The sequence below is a fragment of the Triticum aestivum genome, chromosome 4D (genome assembly GCF_018294505.1).
Source record: "Triticum aestivum cultivar Chinese Spring chromosome 4D, IWGSC CS RefSeq v2.1, whole genome shotgun sequence".
NCBI classification, from domain to species: domain Eukaryota; kingdom Viridiplantae; phylum Streptophyta; class Magnoliopsida; order Poales; family Poaceae; genus Triticum; species Triticum aestivum.
In genome coordinates, this window is record NC_057805.1 from 96,261,559 (window position 1) to 96,279,926 (window position 18,368).

Consider the following 18,368-nt stretch of genomic DNA (forward strand, 5'->3'; position numbering starts at 1 on the left):
ACAACACAAAACTTAACAGAAAATCTCGTGAGCTCCGTTAGCGAAAAAAAAACACCACTTCAAGGTACTGTTATGAACTCATTATTTATTTATATTGGTGTTAAACCTACTGTATTCCAACTTCTCTATGGTTTATAAACTATTTTACTAGCCATAGATTCATCAAAATAAGCGAACAACACACAAAATAACAGAATCTGTCAAAAACAGAACAGTCTGTAATAATCTGTAACTAACGCAAACTTCTGGAACTCCAAAAATTCAGCCAAAATAGGAAGACCTAGACAATTTGCTTATTGATCAGCAGAAATTGGAATCAATATTTTATCACGTTCTTGTGATTTTTAACAATTATTTTTGTGAACAGAAAGTTTCTGCAATTTTCAGCAAGATCAAATAACTATCATCCAAGAAGATCCTATAGGTTAAACTTGGCACAAACACTAATTAAAACATAAAAACACATCTAACCAGAGGCTAGATAAAATATTTATTCCTAAACAGAATCAAAAAGCAAAAACTATAAATAATATTGGGTTGCCTCCCAACAAGCGCTATCGTTTAACGCCCCTAGCCAGGCATAAAAGCAAGGATAGATCTAGGTATTGCCATCTTTGGTAGGCAATCCATAAGTGGCTCTCATAATAGATTCATAAGGTAATTTTATTTTCTTTCTAGGGAAGTGTTCCATGCCTTTCCTTAACAGAAATTGGAATCTAATATTCCCTTCCTTCATATCAATAATTGCACCAATCGTTCTAAGGAAAGGTCTACCAAGGATAATAGGACATGAAGGATTGCAATCTATATCAAGAACAATAAAATCTACGGGCACATAATTCCTATTTGCAATAATAAGAACATCATTAATTCTTCCCATAGGTTTCTTAATGGTGGAATCCGCAAGGTGCAAGTTTAAAGAGCAATCATCAAAATCACGGAAACCTAGCAAATCACACAAAGTTTTTGGGATCGTGGAAACACTAGCACCCAAATCACACAAAGCATAGCGTTCACGATCTTTATTTAATTTTAATAGTTGGTTCCCACTCATCATAAAGTTTTCTAGGGATAGAAACTTCCAACTCAAGTTTTTCTTCATAAGATTGCATCAAAGCATCAACGATATGTTTAGTAAAAGCTTTATGTTGACTATAAGCATGTGGAGAATTTAGCATGGATTGCAACAAGGAAATACAATCTATCAAAGAGCAATTATCATAATGAAATTCCTTGAAATCCAAAATAGTGGGTTCATTAATATCTAGAGTTTTGATCTCTTCAATCCTACTTTCACCAAATTTTGCATCAAGATCTAAAAACTCCGAATTTTTGGAATGCCTTCTAGGTAAAGGTGGATCATATTCAGTCCCATCATTATCAAGATTCATATTGCAAAACAAAGATTTAATTGGGGACACATCAATAACTTTTAGATCTTCATCTTTATTTTCATAGGAATTAGAAGAACACGCTTTCATAAAGCAATCTTTCTTAGCACGCATCCTAGCGGTTCTTTCTTTGCACTCATCAATGGAAATTCTCATGGCTTTGAGAGACTCATTGATATCATGTTTAGGTGGAATAAATCTAAGTTTTAAAGAATCAACATCAAGAGAAATTCTATCAACATTCCTAGCCAATTCATCAACTTTAAGCAATTTTTCTTCAAGCAAAGCATTGAAATTCTTTTGTGAATTCATAAACTCCTTAACACTAGTCTCAAATTCAGAAGGCATCTTATTAAAGTTCCCATAAGGATTGTTGTAGGAATTACCATAATTATTAGAGGAATTACTAGGATAAGGCCTAGGATTAAAGTTTCCTCTATACGCGTTGTTGCCAAAATTATTCCTACCAACAAAATTCACATCCATAGATTCATTATTATTCTCAATCAAAGTAGACAAAGGCATATCATTAGGATCAGAAGAAACACTCTTAGTAGTAAATAATTTCATAAGTTCATCCATCTTTCCACTCAAAACATTAATTTCTTCTATCGCATGTACTTTTTTATTAGTAGATCTTTCAGTGTGCCATTGAGAATAATTAACCATAATATTATCTAGGAGTTTAGTAGCTTCTCCTAAAGTGATTTCCATAAAAGTGCCTCCCGCGGCCGAATCTAAAAGATTTCTAGAAGCAAAATTCAATCCGGCATAAGAATTTTGTATGATCATCCATAAATTCAAGCCATGTGTAGGACAATTACGTATCATTAATTTCATCCTCTCCCAAGCTTGTGCAACATGTTCATGATCAAGTTGCTTAAAATTCATAATATCATTTCTAAGAGAGATGATCTTAGCGGGGGGAAAATACTTAGAGATAAAAGCATCTTTGCACTTATTCCAAGAATCAATACTATATTTAGGCAAAGATGAAAACCAAGCTTTAGCACGATCTCTAAGCGAAAAAGGAAATAGCTTCAGTTTAACAATATCATTATCCACATCTTTCTTCTTTTGCATATCACACAAATCAACGAAGCTATTTAGATGGGTAGCGACATCTTCACTAGGAAGGCCGGTGAATTGATCTTTCATGACAAGATTCAACAGAGCAGCATTGATTTCACAAGATTCAGTATCGGTAAGAGGAGCAAACGGAGTGCTAAGGAAATCATTGTTGTTGGTATTGGTAAAGTCACACAATTTGGTATTATCTTGAGCCATCGTGACAAGCAAGCAATCCAACACACGAGCAAACAAGACGCAAGCGAAAAAGAGGCGAACGGAAAGAGAGGGCGAATAAAACGGCAAGGGTGAAGTGGGGGAGAGGAAAACGAGAGGCAAATGGCAAATAATGTAATGCGCGAGATAAGGGTTTGTGATGGGTACTTGGTATGTTGACTTTTGCGTAGACTCCCCGGCAACGGCGCCAGAAATCCTTCTTGCTACCTCTTGAGCACTGCGTTGGTTTTCCCTTGAAGAGGAAAGGGTGATGCAGCAAAGTAGCGTAAGTATTTCCCTCAGTTTTTGAGAACCAAGGTATCAATCCAGTAGGAGACCATGCACGAGCCCCTCGCACCTACACAAACAAATAAATCCTTGCAACCAACGCAATAAAGGGGTTGTCAATCCCTTCACGGTCACTTACAAGAGTGAGATCTAATAGATATGATAAGATAATATTTTTGGTATTTTTATGATAAAGCTGCAAATTAAAATAAAAGGTAATAAAAATAGCTAAGTGTTGGAAGATTAATATAATGGAAAATAGACCCGGGGGCCATAGGTTTCACTAGAGGCTTCTCTTGAGAGCATAAGTATTACGGTGGGTGAACAAATTACTATTGAGCAATTGACAGAATTGAGCATAGTTATGAGAATATCTAGGTATGATCATGTATATAGGCATCACGTCCGCGACAAGTAGACCGACTCCTGCCTGCATCTACTACTATTGCTCCACACATCGATCGCTATCCAGCATCATCTAGAGTATTAAGTTCATAAGAATAGAGTAACGCTTTAAGCAAGACGACATGATGTAGAGGGATAAACTCATGCAATGTGATATAAACCCCATCTTGTTATCCTCGATGGCAACAATACAATACGTGCCTTGCTGCCCCTACTGTCACTGGGAAACGACACCGCAAGATTGAACCCAAAGCTAAGCACTTCTCCCATTGCAAGAAAGATCAATCTAGTAGGCCAAACCAAACTGATAATTCGAAGAGACTTGCAAAGATAACCAATCATACATAAAAGAATTCAGAGGAGATTCAAATATTGTTCATAGATAAACTTGATCATAAACCCACAATTCATCGGTCTCAACAAACACACTGCAAAAGAAGATTACATCGAATACATCTCCACAAGAGAGGGGGAGAACATTGTATTGAGATCCAAAAAGAGAGAAGAAGCCATCTAGCTAATAACTATGGACCCGAGGGTTTGAGGTAAACTACTCACACATCATCGGAGAGGCTATGGTGTTGATGTAGAAGCGCTCCGTGATCGATGCCCCCTCCGGTGGAGCTCCGAAAAAGGCCCCAAGATGGGATCTCACGGGTACAGAAGGTTGCGGCGGTGGAATTAGGTTTTTGGCTCCGTATCTGGTAGTTTGGGGATACGTAGGTACATATAGGAGGAAGAAGTACGACGGTGGAGCAACATGGGGCCCACGAGGGTGGAGGGCGCGCCCAGGGGGGTAGGCGCGCCCCCCTACCTCGTGCCCTCCCGGTTGATGTCTTGACGTAGGGTCCAAGTCCTCTGGATCACGTTCGTTCAAAAAATCACGTTCCCGAAGGTTTCATTCCGTTTGGACTCCATTTGATATTCTTTTTCGGCGAAACTCTGAAATAGGCAAAAAACAACAATTCTGGGCTGGGCCTCCGGTTAATAGGTTAGTCCCAAAAATAATATGAAAGTGTATAATAAAGCCCATTAATGTCCAAAACAGAATATAATATAGCATGGAACAATAAAAAATTATAGATACGTTGGAGACGTATCACGCGCCGCAGAGCAAGCTAGGCGCGTCCACGCTGATAGGCTGCGGCTCGCCGCACGGCAAGACCGTTGGAGCGCCGCAGAGCGAGAGGCGTGGCGCGCCGCACAGCAAGAGCGGATCCATCAGCGCTTGCCTGCTGTCGTCACGGCGTAGCAGCTGGGTACACGTCCCGTCAGTACCCCCATTCCTCGCCAGGAGTGGGTAGAGGCCCTCAGCGCCGTACTTGCACCAGAGGCCGGCCGCGCCGTACTTGCAACGGACGCCCGCCGTGCTGTTCGCATGGGTGGAGCCGTTCGCCTTGTCCGCGGCCCGCTGGATGCCAATGCGTTGGTCCGTAGGCTCGACCGCCTCCTTGGCCCAGGTGTCCACCTGGGCGCAGTAGAGGAACATGGCCGTCGCATCCTCGAGCTGGTGATCTCTGATGAAATAGCCAACTTGGAGCTCGAGGTCACGCTCCAGATGTACCACGAGCGTGTCGACCGCTTGGACGAACGCCTGCACGAGTTCAGGCAGAGCCAAGAGCTACCGTAGGCAAGGGCTGCTGGTTATGGTCTCATGGATGCGTTTTATTTTGTTGAGTCGTTTTGACGTGGATAGCTATGTATTCACAGCAGTCATAGTATTGCTCTGTTTATTCTTCTGTTTCAATGTGTGTACTATGTTTTCCGTTCTTATATGTTCTGTTTCAATGTGTGTATATATGCTTTCCATTCTGTATATGTGGATGATAACAGCTAGATTCAAATTAGTATACAAAAACAGATAGAAAATGGAATTCATAATATATATATATATGTATATATATATTAATTGTTCTTTAGTTCATCACTGAATATATATATATATAATATCATCACATATACGTGATGATACTTAACTACTAGGTACAATGCATAAAATTGAAAACGAAAAAATACAAAAACTAATAATCCCTCCTGGGGATAGTATTCCGGCATCCCCTCGCTAGTATCTCCCTGGTGCGCGGCGTCTTCCTAGTGCGGAGGCAGTACTCTGCCTTCTCCGCCTCGCAGCGCTTGACGTACCGATCTGCCTCTTGCTGGCGGACGCGTGCGAACGATCTTGCCATTTCGTTGGGCACCCACCGGAGCTCCTCGTCGGTGGCACGCTGGAGCTTATTAGCCCACCTCCGCGCAGCGACGAGGCGCCCAGCGCCTATGAACTTCCTTGCAAAGTACCCATCTTCGTACACCTCCTCGGCACGACGACACGCCCGCCCCCAAAGCTCCGCCGCCTCCTTTTTCCAGGCGGCATCACGGGCTTCATAGGCCGCCTAGTACCTAGCTTCCTCCTCCGCCATCTCCTTCTTGAACGCCACTTGCCTGGCTTTCTCAGCCGGCGGCAGCGACTTCCACAGACAAAGATTGTACTAGCCCCAAAACCAATCCAAAGTTGGGGGGTCTGGTGCAACCTCGTCCGGCGGTGCATAGGGGGTCCTCGTCACTGCTATTCGAGTGAGCGTCCTCGGGGGGCGGCGACTCCTCGTCGGTGCGTGGGCAGACCGGCGGCGCCATGGCAGAGATTTGAGAGAGAGACAGAGAGAGGGCGAGTGAGGGGAGGATGTAGATGAGAATGCAGGCGGGACGACATGAGCAAGGTTGGCGGCTGGAATCTAGATCGACGGGGACAGTACACACGCCGGTCGCCAGAATTTACGAGTACTGTAGTTTGAATTACACATGATTCCCGCAGCAAAATCCGTATGTGAACATAATAGCTGACGGTTTCCAATACAGAACAATTTTTGATTAATGATCCCCTCCACTCACCTACCAAACCTCGAGCCGCGAGATAGAGTGCCAATCGTGTGGGGGCCGGTTGTCTTGCCAGATCTTTACATTTTGTTTTTTGAACACCAGATATTTACATCGTTAGATGATTTTTTAACTCGCACACAAGTACACGAAAATATGTTTTTTGAAAACCGTTATGGTTAGGCGTTGCATGTAGATGTAGTTCAAATTTGAATTATGGTCATTAAATAACTATAAATCACTTGAATGTCTTTAAAAGGTCAAATGACCCCTGAAATTTTCCAATTTTTCACATGACAGTTGTATTAGTGCATGTTAAACATAGAAAAAAATTTGAAGGCCGCAAGAGGAAGCTATCTCCCGTTTGTCAACAAACATGCATTGTTCCCTCTCGAAATCACGAACCTTCTAGTGAGTTGCTCTAGTTTGTGAGGGGTGTGTGTCCAAACCTTCGTCGAACAGACCAATTTTTTACCATATCATCTTGGTGGCATGACATTAAATCAAGCAAGGTTTCATGTTTTTCTGATCATTTTTTAATCTTTTGGAATTAAAATGCCATGGCACTCCATGGATGTGCCCATGCCGTGAGACCAATATGTTTGAAAATTCCTTCTAATTTATTGCACATGGAATTAACTCGCACAGAATTACACAAATATGATTTTTCAAACCATTATGGTTAGGCGTTGCATGTAGATGTAGTTCAAATTTGAATTACAGTCATCAAATGGCTAGAAAATCACTTAAATGTCTTTAAAAGGTCAAATGACCGCTAGAATTTTCCAAATTTTCATAGTACAGTTGTACTAGTGCACCTTAAACATAGAATAAATTTTGAAGGCCGTAAGAGGAAGCTATCTCCTGTTCGTCATCAAATATGCATTGTTCCCGCTCGGAACCACGAGCCTTCTAGTAAGTTGCTCCAGTTTGTGAGGGCTGTGTGTCCAAACTTTCGTCACACATGCCCATTTTTTTACCACATCATCTTGGTGGCATGACATTACAACAAGCAAGGTTTCATGTTTTTCTGATCATTTTTTTAATTTTTTTGGGAATTAAAATGCCATACCACTCCATGCATACGTATGCATGTGTCCATGTCGTGAGACCAATATGTTTGAAGATTCCTTCTAATTTACTGCACATTGAATTAACTCGCACACAAGTACACAAATATGATTTTCAAACCGTTATGGTTAGGCGTTTCATGTAGACGCAGTTCAAATTTGAATTACCGTCATTAAATGGATAGAAAATCACTTAAATGTCATTAAATTGTCAAATGACCCCTAGGATTTTCCAAAATTTCACATTACAGTTGTAGTAGTGCACGTTAGACGTAGAAAAAAATTGAAGGCCGTAAGAGGAAGCTATCTCCCGTTCGTCATCAAACATGCATTGTTCCCTCTCGGAACCACGAGCCTTCTAGTGAGTTGCTCCGGTTTGTGAGGGGTGTGTGTCCAAACTTTCGTCAAACATGCCAATTGTTTTACCACATAATCTTGGTGGCATGACATTACATCAAGCAAGGTTTCATGTGTTTCTGATCATTTTTTAATTTTTTGGAATTAAAATGCCATGTCACTCCATGCATACATATGCATGTGTCCATCTCGTGAGACAAATATGTTTGAAAATTCCTTCTAATTTATTGCACATGGAATTAACTTGCACAAACGTACACAAATATGATTTTTCAAACCGTTATGGTTAGGCGTTGCATGTAGATGTAGTTCAAATTTGAATTACTATCATTAAATGGCTAGAAAATCACTTAAATATCTTTAAAAGGTCAAATGACCCCTATAATTTTCCAAAATTTCACATTACAGTTGTAGTAGTGCACGTTAAACGTAGAAAAAAATTGAAGGCCGTAAGAGGAAGCTATCTCCCGTTCATCATCAACCATGCATTCTTCCCTCTCGGAACCACGAGCCTTCTAGTGAGTTGCTCCGGTTTGTGACGGTTGTGTGTCCAAACTTTCGTCAAACATGCCAATTTTTTACCACATCATCTTGGTGGCATGACATTACGTCAACAAGCAAGGTTTCATGTGTTTCTAATTTTTTTATTTTTTTGGAATTAAAATGCCATGTCACTCCATGCATACATATGCATGTGTCCATGTCGTGAGACAAATATGTTTGAAAATTCCTTCTGATTTACTACCCATGGAATTAACTCGCACACAAGTACACAAATATGATTTTTCAAACCGTTATGGTTAGGCGTTGCATGTAGATGTGTAGCGACCAAACCTCAAACAGTCTAGTCTCTGTGCATCAGTGTCATCCCTGGATCGGTAATGCTGACACGCACAGTACTTGAAGGATTTATAACAGAGTAGCAATCACACACTTATTACATCGAATAGTTCAAGAGAGAACTCATTACAATAAATATGTCTTAAGGCCATCTAAATACGATAACAACGGAAGGCTTGGAAGATAAAGTGAGTCCATCAACTCCAACGGCATCACTGAGTATAAGACCACGACCTAAGGCTCCTTACTCGTCGTCTGAAAAGTCTGCAACATGATATGTTGCAGCCCGAAAACGGGCCAGCACATGGAATATGCTGGCAATGTAACACATAGCGAGTAATGAACAGAATAATGCTATCACTACATGCATATTTGGCTGGTGGAAAGCTCTATGGTTACAGTTTTGCGAAAAGCCAATTTTTCCCTACCACAAAGGAATAAATTTTATTTAACTATCATGGTGGTTGTTAAACATTCAGAAGGTACCTCCAACTCAATCCCAATTAAGAACGTGATTAAACCCAATCAAATTTAAATTAAGTAGCATGATGATGAGATTCACATGATAATCTAAGAACTAGATACTCAAGATGTCCATAACCGGGGACACGGCTAACCATGATTAGATTGTACACTCTGCAGAGGTTTGTGCACTTTTCCCCACAAGACTCGATCGCATCCGCTTGATTTCTCACACTACACTGTGTTTGAGAAACGGATGACCGAGACACAGTCTTTCAGAAACAATACTCTTTACTCCGGGTGGACAGTTACACCTACTTTCCCCTACATCTGCTAGCCCACCTCTTCAAGAGGTCATGAAACCTACTCAACTATGCTAGAGCCCATAATAGCTTGTGGCTGCACACGGAAGTTTCTGGCATGAATAATCTCATGATCCCTTTGAGCCTGGGTGGCGGTCCATAGGATGATCACACGGGTACTCCGGGATATCCAAAAATACAAGCAACACTGGGTTCTCCAGGTGCCTCAATCCACCCAGTTGTTTATTTAAGTAGCCACCTTAAGTTGAACCATTAAGTAACAATCTCACATCTGTCATGGAAATCTCTCAAACCCAATCCACGTCTACGAGCATAGCATAGCAATATAAGCAAACGTAGAAGTAACTCCCAATGGTTTGATATAAACAGGGCAATAGGTACTACCTCATCTACTTCCCAAAACCCACATATTAATCAGATCCTAATCATGCAATAGTTTGAGGATTGATCTAATGCAATAAAACTGGGTGGTAAAGAGGTATGATCAAAGTGTTACTTGCCTTGCTGATGATCCGTGAAACCTAGAGACTCGTAGTAGCACGCTTCGCACTCCGGGTACTCTATCGCAAACAAACAATACATACATAAGCAATCAAGCAAGGGTGCATGAATAAAACTCAAAATAAGAGATCTAACCAGAAAGTTCAACTTAAGAACTCCGGTTTGCAAAAAGAATCAAATCGAACGAAGCAACGAAACTCAAACGGCGAAAGAAACAAGCTTCGTTTACTAATCTGGACCTAAGTCAAATCTTACAGTAGCAGAACTTGTTTGAGTTGGTTAAACAGAAAGAGGGTTTCGAGATGAAACTCTAGGCGCTTGAATCGCCTGATTCCGATGAACGAGCGAAAAGTTAAACTGAAACAAAAATCGGATCAGAAATCGCAATCGAAATTAATCGCGGGAAATCCGAGAAAAAGAAAAACTGACGAACAGGCTAATGGACGAACGTTCATTGTCTGTAACTATCGGGCGAAAACCGTTCTTTAAAACGAACATACGGACGAACGTCCGCAAAATAAATAAACCAAAAAAATAAACCGAACCGATCTAAACAAAACCAAAACTAGGGTTTACGAAATAAAACCGATCGGTTTTATAAAAAAACTGGCGGCTACCTCTAACTCCGGCGAACGGTGGTTGGTGGCGACGGGCGGCGGGGTGGCGGCGCGGGTGGCGGCGGCGGCGCGGATCCCGAGGCGGCGGCGGATCGGCTAGGGTTTCGGGTGGACTGGCGGCGCTGGGGCTCGGGGTCTCGGGCTTTTAAAGGCCGGCCCGAAGAGTCCCGCTCGGGTACGGCCCGGAGTCGGTTGACTTTTTTTTAAATAATTCGGACATGCAGAAAAAGTAAGAAAAGAAATACTAAACGGACTCCAAAAATCCCAAAATAAATTTTCCCCGTCCTCTAAAAATAAGCCGGACAAGATGAACATTTATTTGTGCCTAAAATGCACTTTTGCAAAATGCGTATTTTTCCTAATTCAAATAAAATAAAATATTTGTTTTTACTATTTTTCCTCCAATTTCATTATTTGTGGAGAAGTCATATTATCTCCTCTCATATATTTTGATATGAAATATTTTCGGAGAGAAAAATAATTAAAACAAATGATCCTATTTTCAAAATTTGAAAAAACCCAAATATGAAAATAACGAAATCCCCAACTCTCTTCGTGGGTCCTTGAGTTGCGTAGAATTTCTAGGATCGCAAAACAAAATGCAATAAAATATGATATGCAAGAATGATCTATGTATAACATTCCAAGTTGAAAATTTGGGATGTTACAAACCTACTCCCCTTAAGATGAATCTCGCCCTCGAGATTCGGGTTGGCTAGAAAATAGGTGAGAGTGGTCCTTCCGTAGATCTTGCTCTCGCTCCCAGGTGGCTTCCTCCTCGGTATGGTGACTCCACTGGACTTTGCAAAACTTGATAACCTTGCTGCGGGTGACTCGGCTGGCATATTCGAGAATCTTGACTGGTTTCTCCTCATAGGTCAAATCACTATCCAGCTGAATCGCTTCTAGTGGCACTGTATCTCTCAGTGGTATCTCAGCCATCTCTGCGTGGCACTTCTTCAGCTGAGAAACATGGAACACATCGTGAACTCCCGACAATCCTCCGGGCAATTCCAACTTGTAAGCAACTTCACCCATACGCTCCAAAACTTTGTATGGTCCTACAAAACGTGGCGCTAACTTTCCCTTAACTCCAAAGCGCTTCACTCCTCGAAGTGGTGATACTCGAAGATAAACTCTGTCTCCGACTTCGTAAACTGTCTCCTTGCGTTTAGAATCCACATAACTCTTCTGCCTGGACTGGGCTACCTTGAGCCTATCGCGAATCAACTTCACTTTCTGTTCAGACTCTTTAATCAAATCTGGTCCAAACAACTGGCGGTCTCCAACTTCGTCCCACAACAACGGTGTCCTGCACCTCCTTCCGTACAGAGCTTCGAAAGGGGCCATCTTCAAACTGGATTGATAACTGTTGTTATAAGAGAACTCTGCATATGGCAAATTGTCATCCCAACTAGATCCATAATCTAGCGCACAAGCTCTCAGCATGTCCTCCAAAATCTGATTGACTCTCTCGGTCTGTCCGTCTGTCTGTGGATGAAAGGCTGTACTGAACTCTAGCCTGGTACCCAAAGTCTCGTGCAACTGATTCCAAAACTTTGAAGTAAACTGGGTTCCTCTATCTGATACAATGGTCCTCGGAAACTCCATGCAGACATACGATCCTGGTCATGTATATCTTTGCCAACTTAGCACTTGTATAAGTGGTCTTTACTGGGATGAAATGAGCTACCTTCGTCAAACGATCGACTACAACCCATATCGAGTCATAGCCTGAACGAGTCCTGGGCAATCCTGTGATAAAATCCATGCCTAGCTTATCCCACTTCCATTCGGGTATCGGCAATGGTTGTAACAATCCTGCTGGCTTCTGATGCTCTGCCTTTACTCTCTGACATACATCACAAATTGCTACATACTCCGCAATATCCTTCTTCATCCCGGTCCACCAGAAAATGTCCTTTAAATCCTAGTACATCTTGGTATTTGCTGGGTGAATCGGATATGGTGAATCATGGGCCTCTTGCAAGATCAACTTCCTGATCTCCGGATCATTGGGCACATAAACGCGGTCCTCAAACCATAAGGTATCGTGCTCATCCTCACGAAATCCCTTGGCTTTTCCTTTACTCATCCTTTCCTTTATCTCAGCAATTTCCTTGTCTGTCTTCTGGGCTTCTCTGATCTTATCCATCAAAGTAGACTGAATCTCCAATGCTGCTACATAGCCTCTCGGAACTATTTCCAAACATAGTTCACGAAGATCCTCTGCTAACTCCTTGGGTAACTCTCCGGTCATGAGTGTGTTGACATGGCTCTTGCGGCTCAACGCATCGGCTACTACGTTAGCCTTCCCTGGGTGATAATGCAATCTCATATCATAATCCTTAATGAGCTCCAACCATCTCCTTTGCCTGAGATTCAACTCCTTCTGCGTGAAAATGTACTTCAAACTCTTGTGATCCGTGTACACCTCACAATGGTTTCCGATGAGAAAATGTCTCCACGTCTTCAACGCATGTACTACGGCTGCTAACTCCAAATCATGTGTAGCATAATTCAACTCATGGGGTTTAAGCTGTCGTGAGGCATATGAAACAACTCTTCCCTCCTACATTAGCACTACTCCAAGTCCTCGACGAGAAGCGTCACAATATACTTCATAATCCTTGCATTGATCTGGCAAAATCAACACTGGCGTTGTAACCAAACGTTTCTTCAACTCCTGGAAACTAGCCTCACATTCCTCAGTCCAATTGAATTTGGTGTCCTTCTTCAACAACTCCGTCATAGGCTTTGCAATCTTCGAGAAATTCTCGATGAATCTCCGGTAATATCCTGTGAGTCCCAGAAAACTCCGGATTTCTCCAACTATCGTGGGTGACTCCCAATTTGTCACCATGTTAACCTTGGTGGGATCTACTGCTATTCCTTCTCCGGATATAACATGTCCAAGGAATCCAACTTCATTTAACCAAAACTCGCACTTGCTGAACTTGGCATATAACTGATGTTCTCTGAGCTTTCCAAGTACCAAACGCAAATGCTCCTTATGCTCTTCTTCATTCTTCGAATAGACCAGAATATCATCAATGAACACTACGACGAACTTATCCAAAAACTCCATAAACACTTTGTTCATCATGTTCATGAAATAGGAGGGTGCGTTAGTCAGGCCAAATGACATAACGGTGTACTCATATAGCCCATACCTTGTGGTAAAAGCTGTCTTGGGTATATCCTGCTCTCGAATCTTCAACTGGTGGTATCCTGATCGCAAATCAATCTTGGAAAATACTTTAGCTCCTTGTAGTCGGTCAAACAGATCATTGATCATTGGCAGTGGGTACTTGTTCTTAATTGTTACTTCATTCAATCCACGATAATCAACAACCATCCTCAACGATCCATCTTTCTTCTCCACTAGAAGTACTGGTGATCCCCAAGGTGACGAACTTGGGCGAATATATCCTTTATCCAGTAACTCCTTAATCTGCTTCTTAATTTCTTCCAAATCCTTAGCGGGCATCCTGTACGGTCTCTTAGATATTAGCCCAGTGTCTGGCAAAAGCTCAATCAAAAACTCAATGTCTCTATCCGGTGGCATGCCTGGCAACTCCTCTGGAAATACGTCAGGGAAATCCTTCACCACTGGTACTTCCTCCTGTACAACTCCTGATAAGGAATTTACTTGAGTCCTCTTCGGCACATGCCGGGATACATAATTAATCCTTCTTCCTTCTGGGGTAGTAAGCCAAATCGTCTTACTGGCGCAATCGATGTTTCCTCCACACATCGATAGCCAATCCATTCCCAAAATCACATCCAAACCTTGCGACTCCAAAACTATTAGGTCTGAGGGGAAAACATGCCTACCTATGACCAATGGCATCTGAAAACATCCTTGGCTTGCCATATACTCTGCTCCTGGCGAGGTTACTAACATAGGTGTTCTGAGAACTTTGGTGGGCAACTTAAACTTATCCACAAATCCCCTTGATATGTATGAATGCGATGCTCCAGTATAAAAAAGAACGATTGCAGTAAATGACTTAACCAAAAACTTACCTATTACTGCATCAGGCTGTGCTTCAACCTCCTCCACATTAACGTGGTTCACCTGTCCCCTGTTGAAAGGGTTCGGCTTCTTCCCCGAGCTTCCATTGCCATTTCCATTCTTAGCTTCCGGACATTCAGTTGCATAATGTCCAGTCTTCTGGCACTTGAAACAAGTAACGTGGCTTAGATCCCTCTTGGCTGGGGTTGATGGGTTGGTACGGTTCTGTCCATTGCTTCCTCCGTTTCCATTGCCTTTCTTGGGGCCACTATGATTGTGCGAGCTCCCTCCATTGTGATTGTGACCTCCATGGTTATGCTGAAGGTGTCCTCCCGAGTTCGGGGTAAAACGAGGCTTCTGGTGAGCTCCTGTATTGTACTTTCCTTGTCCATACTTCCTCTTACGACTCTCAATCTGCTGCTGCTTCCCTTCAATCATGAGAGCTCTATCTACCAACTCCTGGTAGTTGTTAAAAGTTGCCACCATCAACTGCATGCTCATCTCATGATTCAGTCCTTCCAGAAACTTCTCCTGCTTAGCTGCATCCGTAGGACCGTCATTTGGGGCATAACGTGCTAACTTACTAAAATCCTCCACGTACTGGCCAACGGTACGTCCTCCTTGGCGTAAGTTGTGAAACTCACGCTTCTTCATGGCCATAGCTCCTGCTGAAACATGGGCAGTACGGAAAGCTTGCTGAAACTGGTCCCATGTGACAGTGTCAATGGGGTAAGTGGATGTGTAATTCTCCCACCATGATGCTGCGGGTCCATCGAGCTGATGTGCGGCAAAACGCACTCTCTCCCCATCTATGCATCCTGCAGTGGTCAGCTCCCTTCCAACCTTGCAGAGCCAATCATCTACCACAGTCGGCTCGGTGCTACTAGAGAACACCGGCGGATTCAGCCTAAGAAAACGGGCTAAGTGATCAACAGGTGGTGGTGGTGGTGGGTTGTTGTTGTTGTTGTTGTTGTTGTTGTTGCCTTGGTTCTGAACTAGCACTTGCATCAGGGCATTCTGCTGCTGAATCAACTGAGTGATCTCCGGTGGGAAAACAAATCCGGTGTCGCGTCTCGGAGGCATCTGATGGTTTAGAAAAGATGAGAAAATAGGATAGAATGAGGTCTAAAGAGAAAACACTACCCATATGCACATGAGACAAAACACAATCTGTAACATCCCAAAATTCTAAATTTTGGAATGTTATATTAAATAAATATTTATGCTTGTTTGTTTGATTGTTGTGTGACTGATTGTGTGAAATTGAGTGAAATTTGAAAATTTTGAAAGTTGAATGAGAGGGAATGAAATGACTTTCCCAAACTTTCACCCTTGCATTTATGATCTCCATGAATTCAAATTATTTCATCACAAAACCCTAGAGTGAAGATGATATGACTTCTTCCATTTAAATAAATGAAAAAAAAGTTTTGAAAAGATTTGAATTCCATTTGGAAATATTTCAAATTCGGAAACTTTATGCAACTCAATGATTTTCAGGAGAGAAGATAAAATGACTTCTTCAATTATATGAAATATGAGTTGGAAGTTAAAAAGAATCAAATTGAAAGTCATTTGAAAGTATTTTGAAACTCCCTTTCAAATTTGGAATTATTTGGATTTTATTCAAATTATTTTTCTCCTAAAAATAAATAAATGGAAATAAGGGTAAAATGATTCCCTTCAATGCAAAATTAGGAGAAAATAATTTTGAAATAATTTTGGTATTTTAAAATGATTTTGTTGGATTTTAATGCAACAGTAGCACTGTTTGCTTTATTTGATTTTTTGTGGATTTTATTTGAACTATATAAATAGTTCATGTTTTAGGAAATGTTTTTCTGAACATTTTTATATATATTATGCCTATATATAGTTTTTATTATTTTCGTTCTTTTTACTTTTGTTTGTCTGTTAAAAACAAAAACAAAAAACCTAGCGCTAGCCAGGCCAGGCGGCCCAGGAGCCAGCCGGCCCAGCCAGCCAGCCACTCGAGCCGCGGCCCAACCAGCACCGTCGCCCGAAGCCCCTCTCCTTCGGTCGCCCGCTCCTCTCTCTCTCGCCCTTGTGCCACTGACCGCCGGGCCCCACTGCCCGATCACCCTCGCCCGCTGCTTCTTCTTCCTCTCCACGCCAAACCGCGCCGCCGCCACCGCCGAATCCCGCGATCCTCGGGATCCTCTCCCCGATCTTCCCCCTCCTCCAAGTCGACCCCACCCCTATAAATACCCCTCCCCTCACCCCATTCCGCCCCTTCCCGACCCCCGAACCCCTCTCCGCTCGCCGCCATTTCTCGCCGGAGCCCGAGCTCCGCCGCCCGCCATTGCTGCTGCTAGCTCTCCACTACGACCACCTCATCGTCGTTCGAACCCACCACCGAACCCCCCTCGCTCGCCCGCACCTCCCCGTGCCCTCGCCCTCGCCCGAAACCCACCGGAGCGCCGCCACCGCCGACGCCCGAACGCCACCGCCACCTCGACCTCGCCGCCGACCTCCTCCGTCAACCTACGACGCCGCCTCGACCACCGCTGGACTCGCCATCGAACGCCTCGTCCGCCCGTGCCCTCGCCGAAGCTCTCCGACGACCGGAGCGCCGCCACCGACGACGTCCAAGCCGCATCGCCGGCGACCACCACCGCTGTAAGCTCCGACGACTCTCCCGGCCGTTAGATCTTCATTATACGGCCTAGATTAGATGCAAACGAATAGTTAGGTTTTATGTATTAGATCGGTTTTTATGCGGTTTTATTTACGGTTTAGATCGGTTCAGATCGAACCGGGCCTCCTCCGGTTTTCTGCTTTAGCCGCACAGTCACGGTTTGTTAAGTTACGACCGAGTGTTTTTTTTCTGTTTAACCGTACGCGTTTTATTTAGTTTACGACCGAGCGTCGCTCAGTTGAGATTGCCCATTGCTTAGGCCCAATAGCAGCCCGACGCGTAGTACCTGCCCGTTTGTTTTTTTTTGTTTTTTTCGTTTCTGTTTTAAAAACAGAAATAGTTTCAATTTTAGATTGCTTATAACTTTTATGTTTTACATTCAATTTGGGTGATTCTTTTTGCATTGTGTCACAAATCTGTTGAAGTTTTTGTTTACGTACTTAGTTTGCAAATTTGAGTAGTTTAAATTTGAATTATTTCAAATATGTTTCAAACACTGTTTTGGCTCTAGTTTGAGTTTTATAAAATATTTTTGATTAATTTTTTTTGCCACTGTTTTATTATGGTTTTGCCTATCCAGTAGGATATAGTTATTTATTTTTAGTTTAATTTTAAATTAAGTTTTTAGCAAAACAGTACTGTTTTAGTTATAGTGTTGTTTTAGTCTTTTCTTTATTGTTTTTATTAGTTTTAAATTATTTCTTTTTGTCACTTTTGAAAAATTTAGTTTTGTTTCTGTTATTCAACCAAAGAAAATTTTATTTTTATTTCAAAAAAATTGTTTTATTTAGTTTTGTATGAAAACTTGTTTAGGTCATAGTTAGTATTTCATAAAAGCTTTTTATTTGTTTCTTTTTGCTATTAAAAGTTTATAAAAAATACTTTCTGTTAAAATTAGTTGTTTTATATTTTCTTTTCTGTTTATTTATTATGTTAGTATTTTCTTTGTTGTTAAATTTTACTTAGGACAAAGCTATTTTTGGTTATGTCTTAGAATTTTCATTAGTAGTTTTCTTGTGTAGTTTTCATTGGTTTTTTTTATTTTGTGTTCTTTGTGATTTGCATTTTATTTGTTGATTTTTTTGTGAGTGTTAGAAATTGCTTGCTAGTATGTTTGCTTATGTGAATACTATGTTTTACTATATAGATTTTCATCGGAGAGTTGCGTATAGTGCTATCAAGTTTTGCGAGAGCGATATTATCTTCATCAAGTAATACCAGGCAAGTTCACTTTGACCATGTTTTTCATACCTATGTTTTTATTGCATTTAGTGTCATCTTT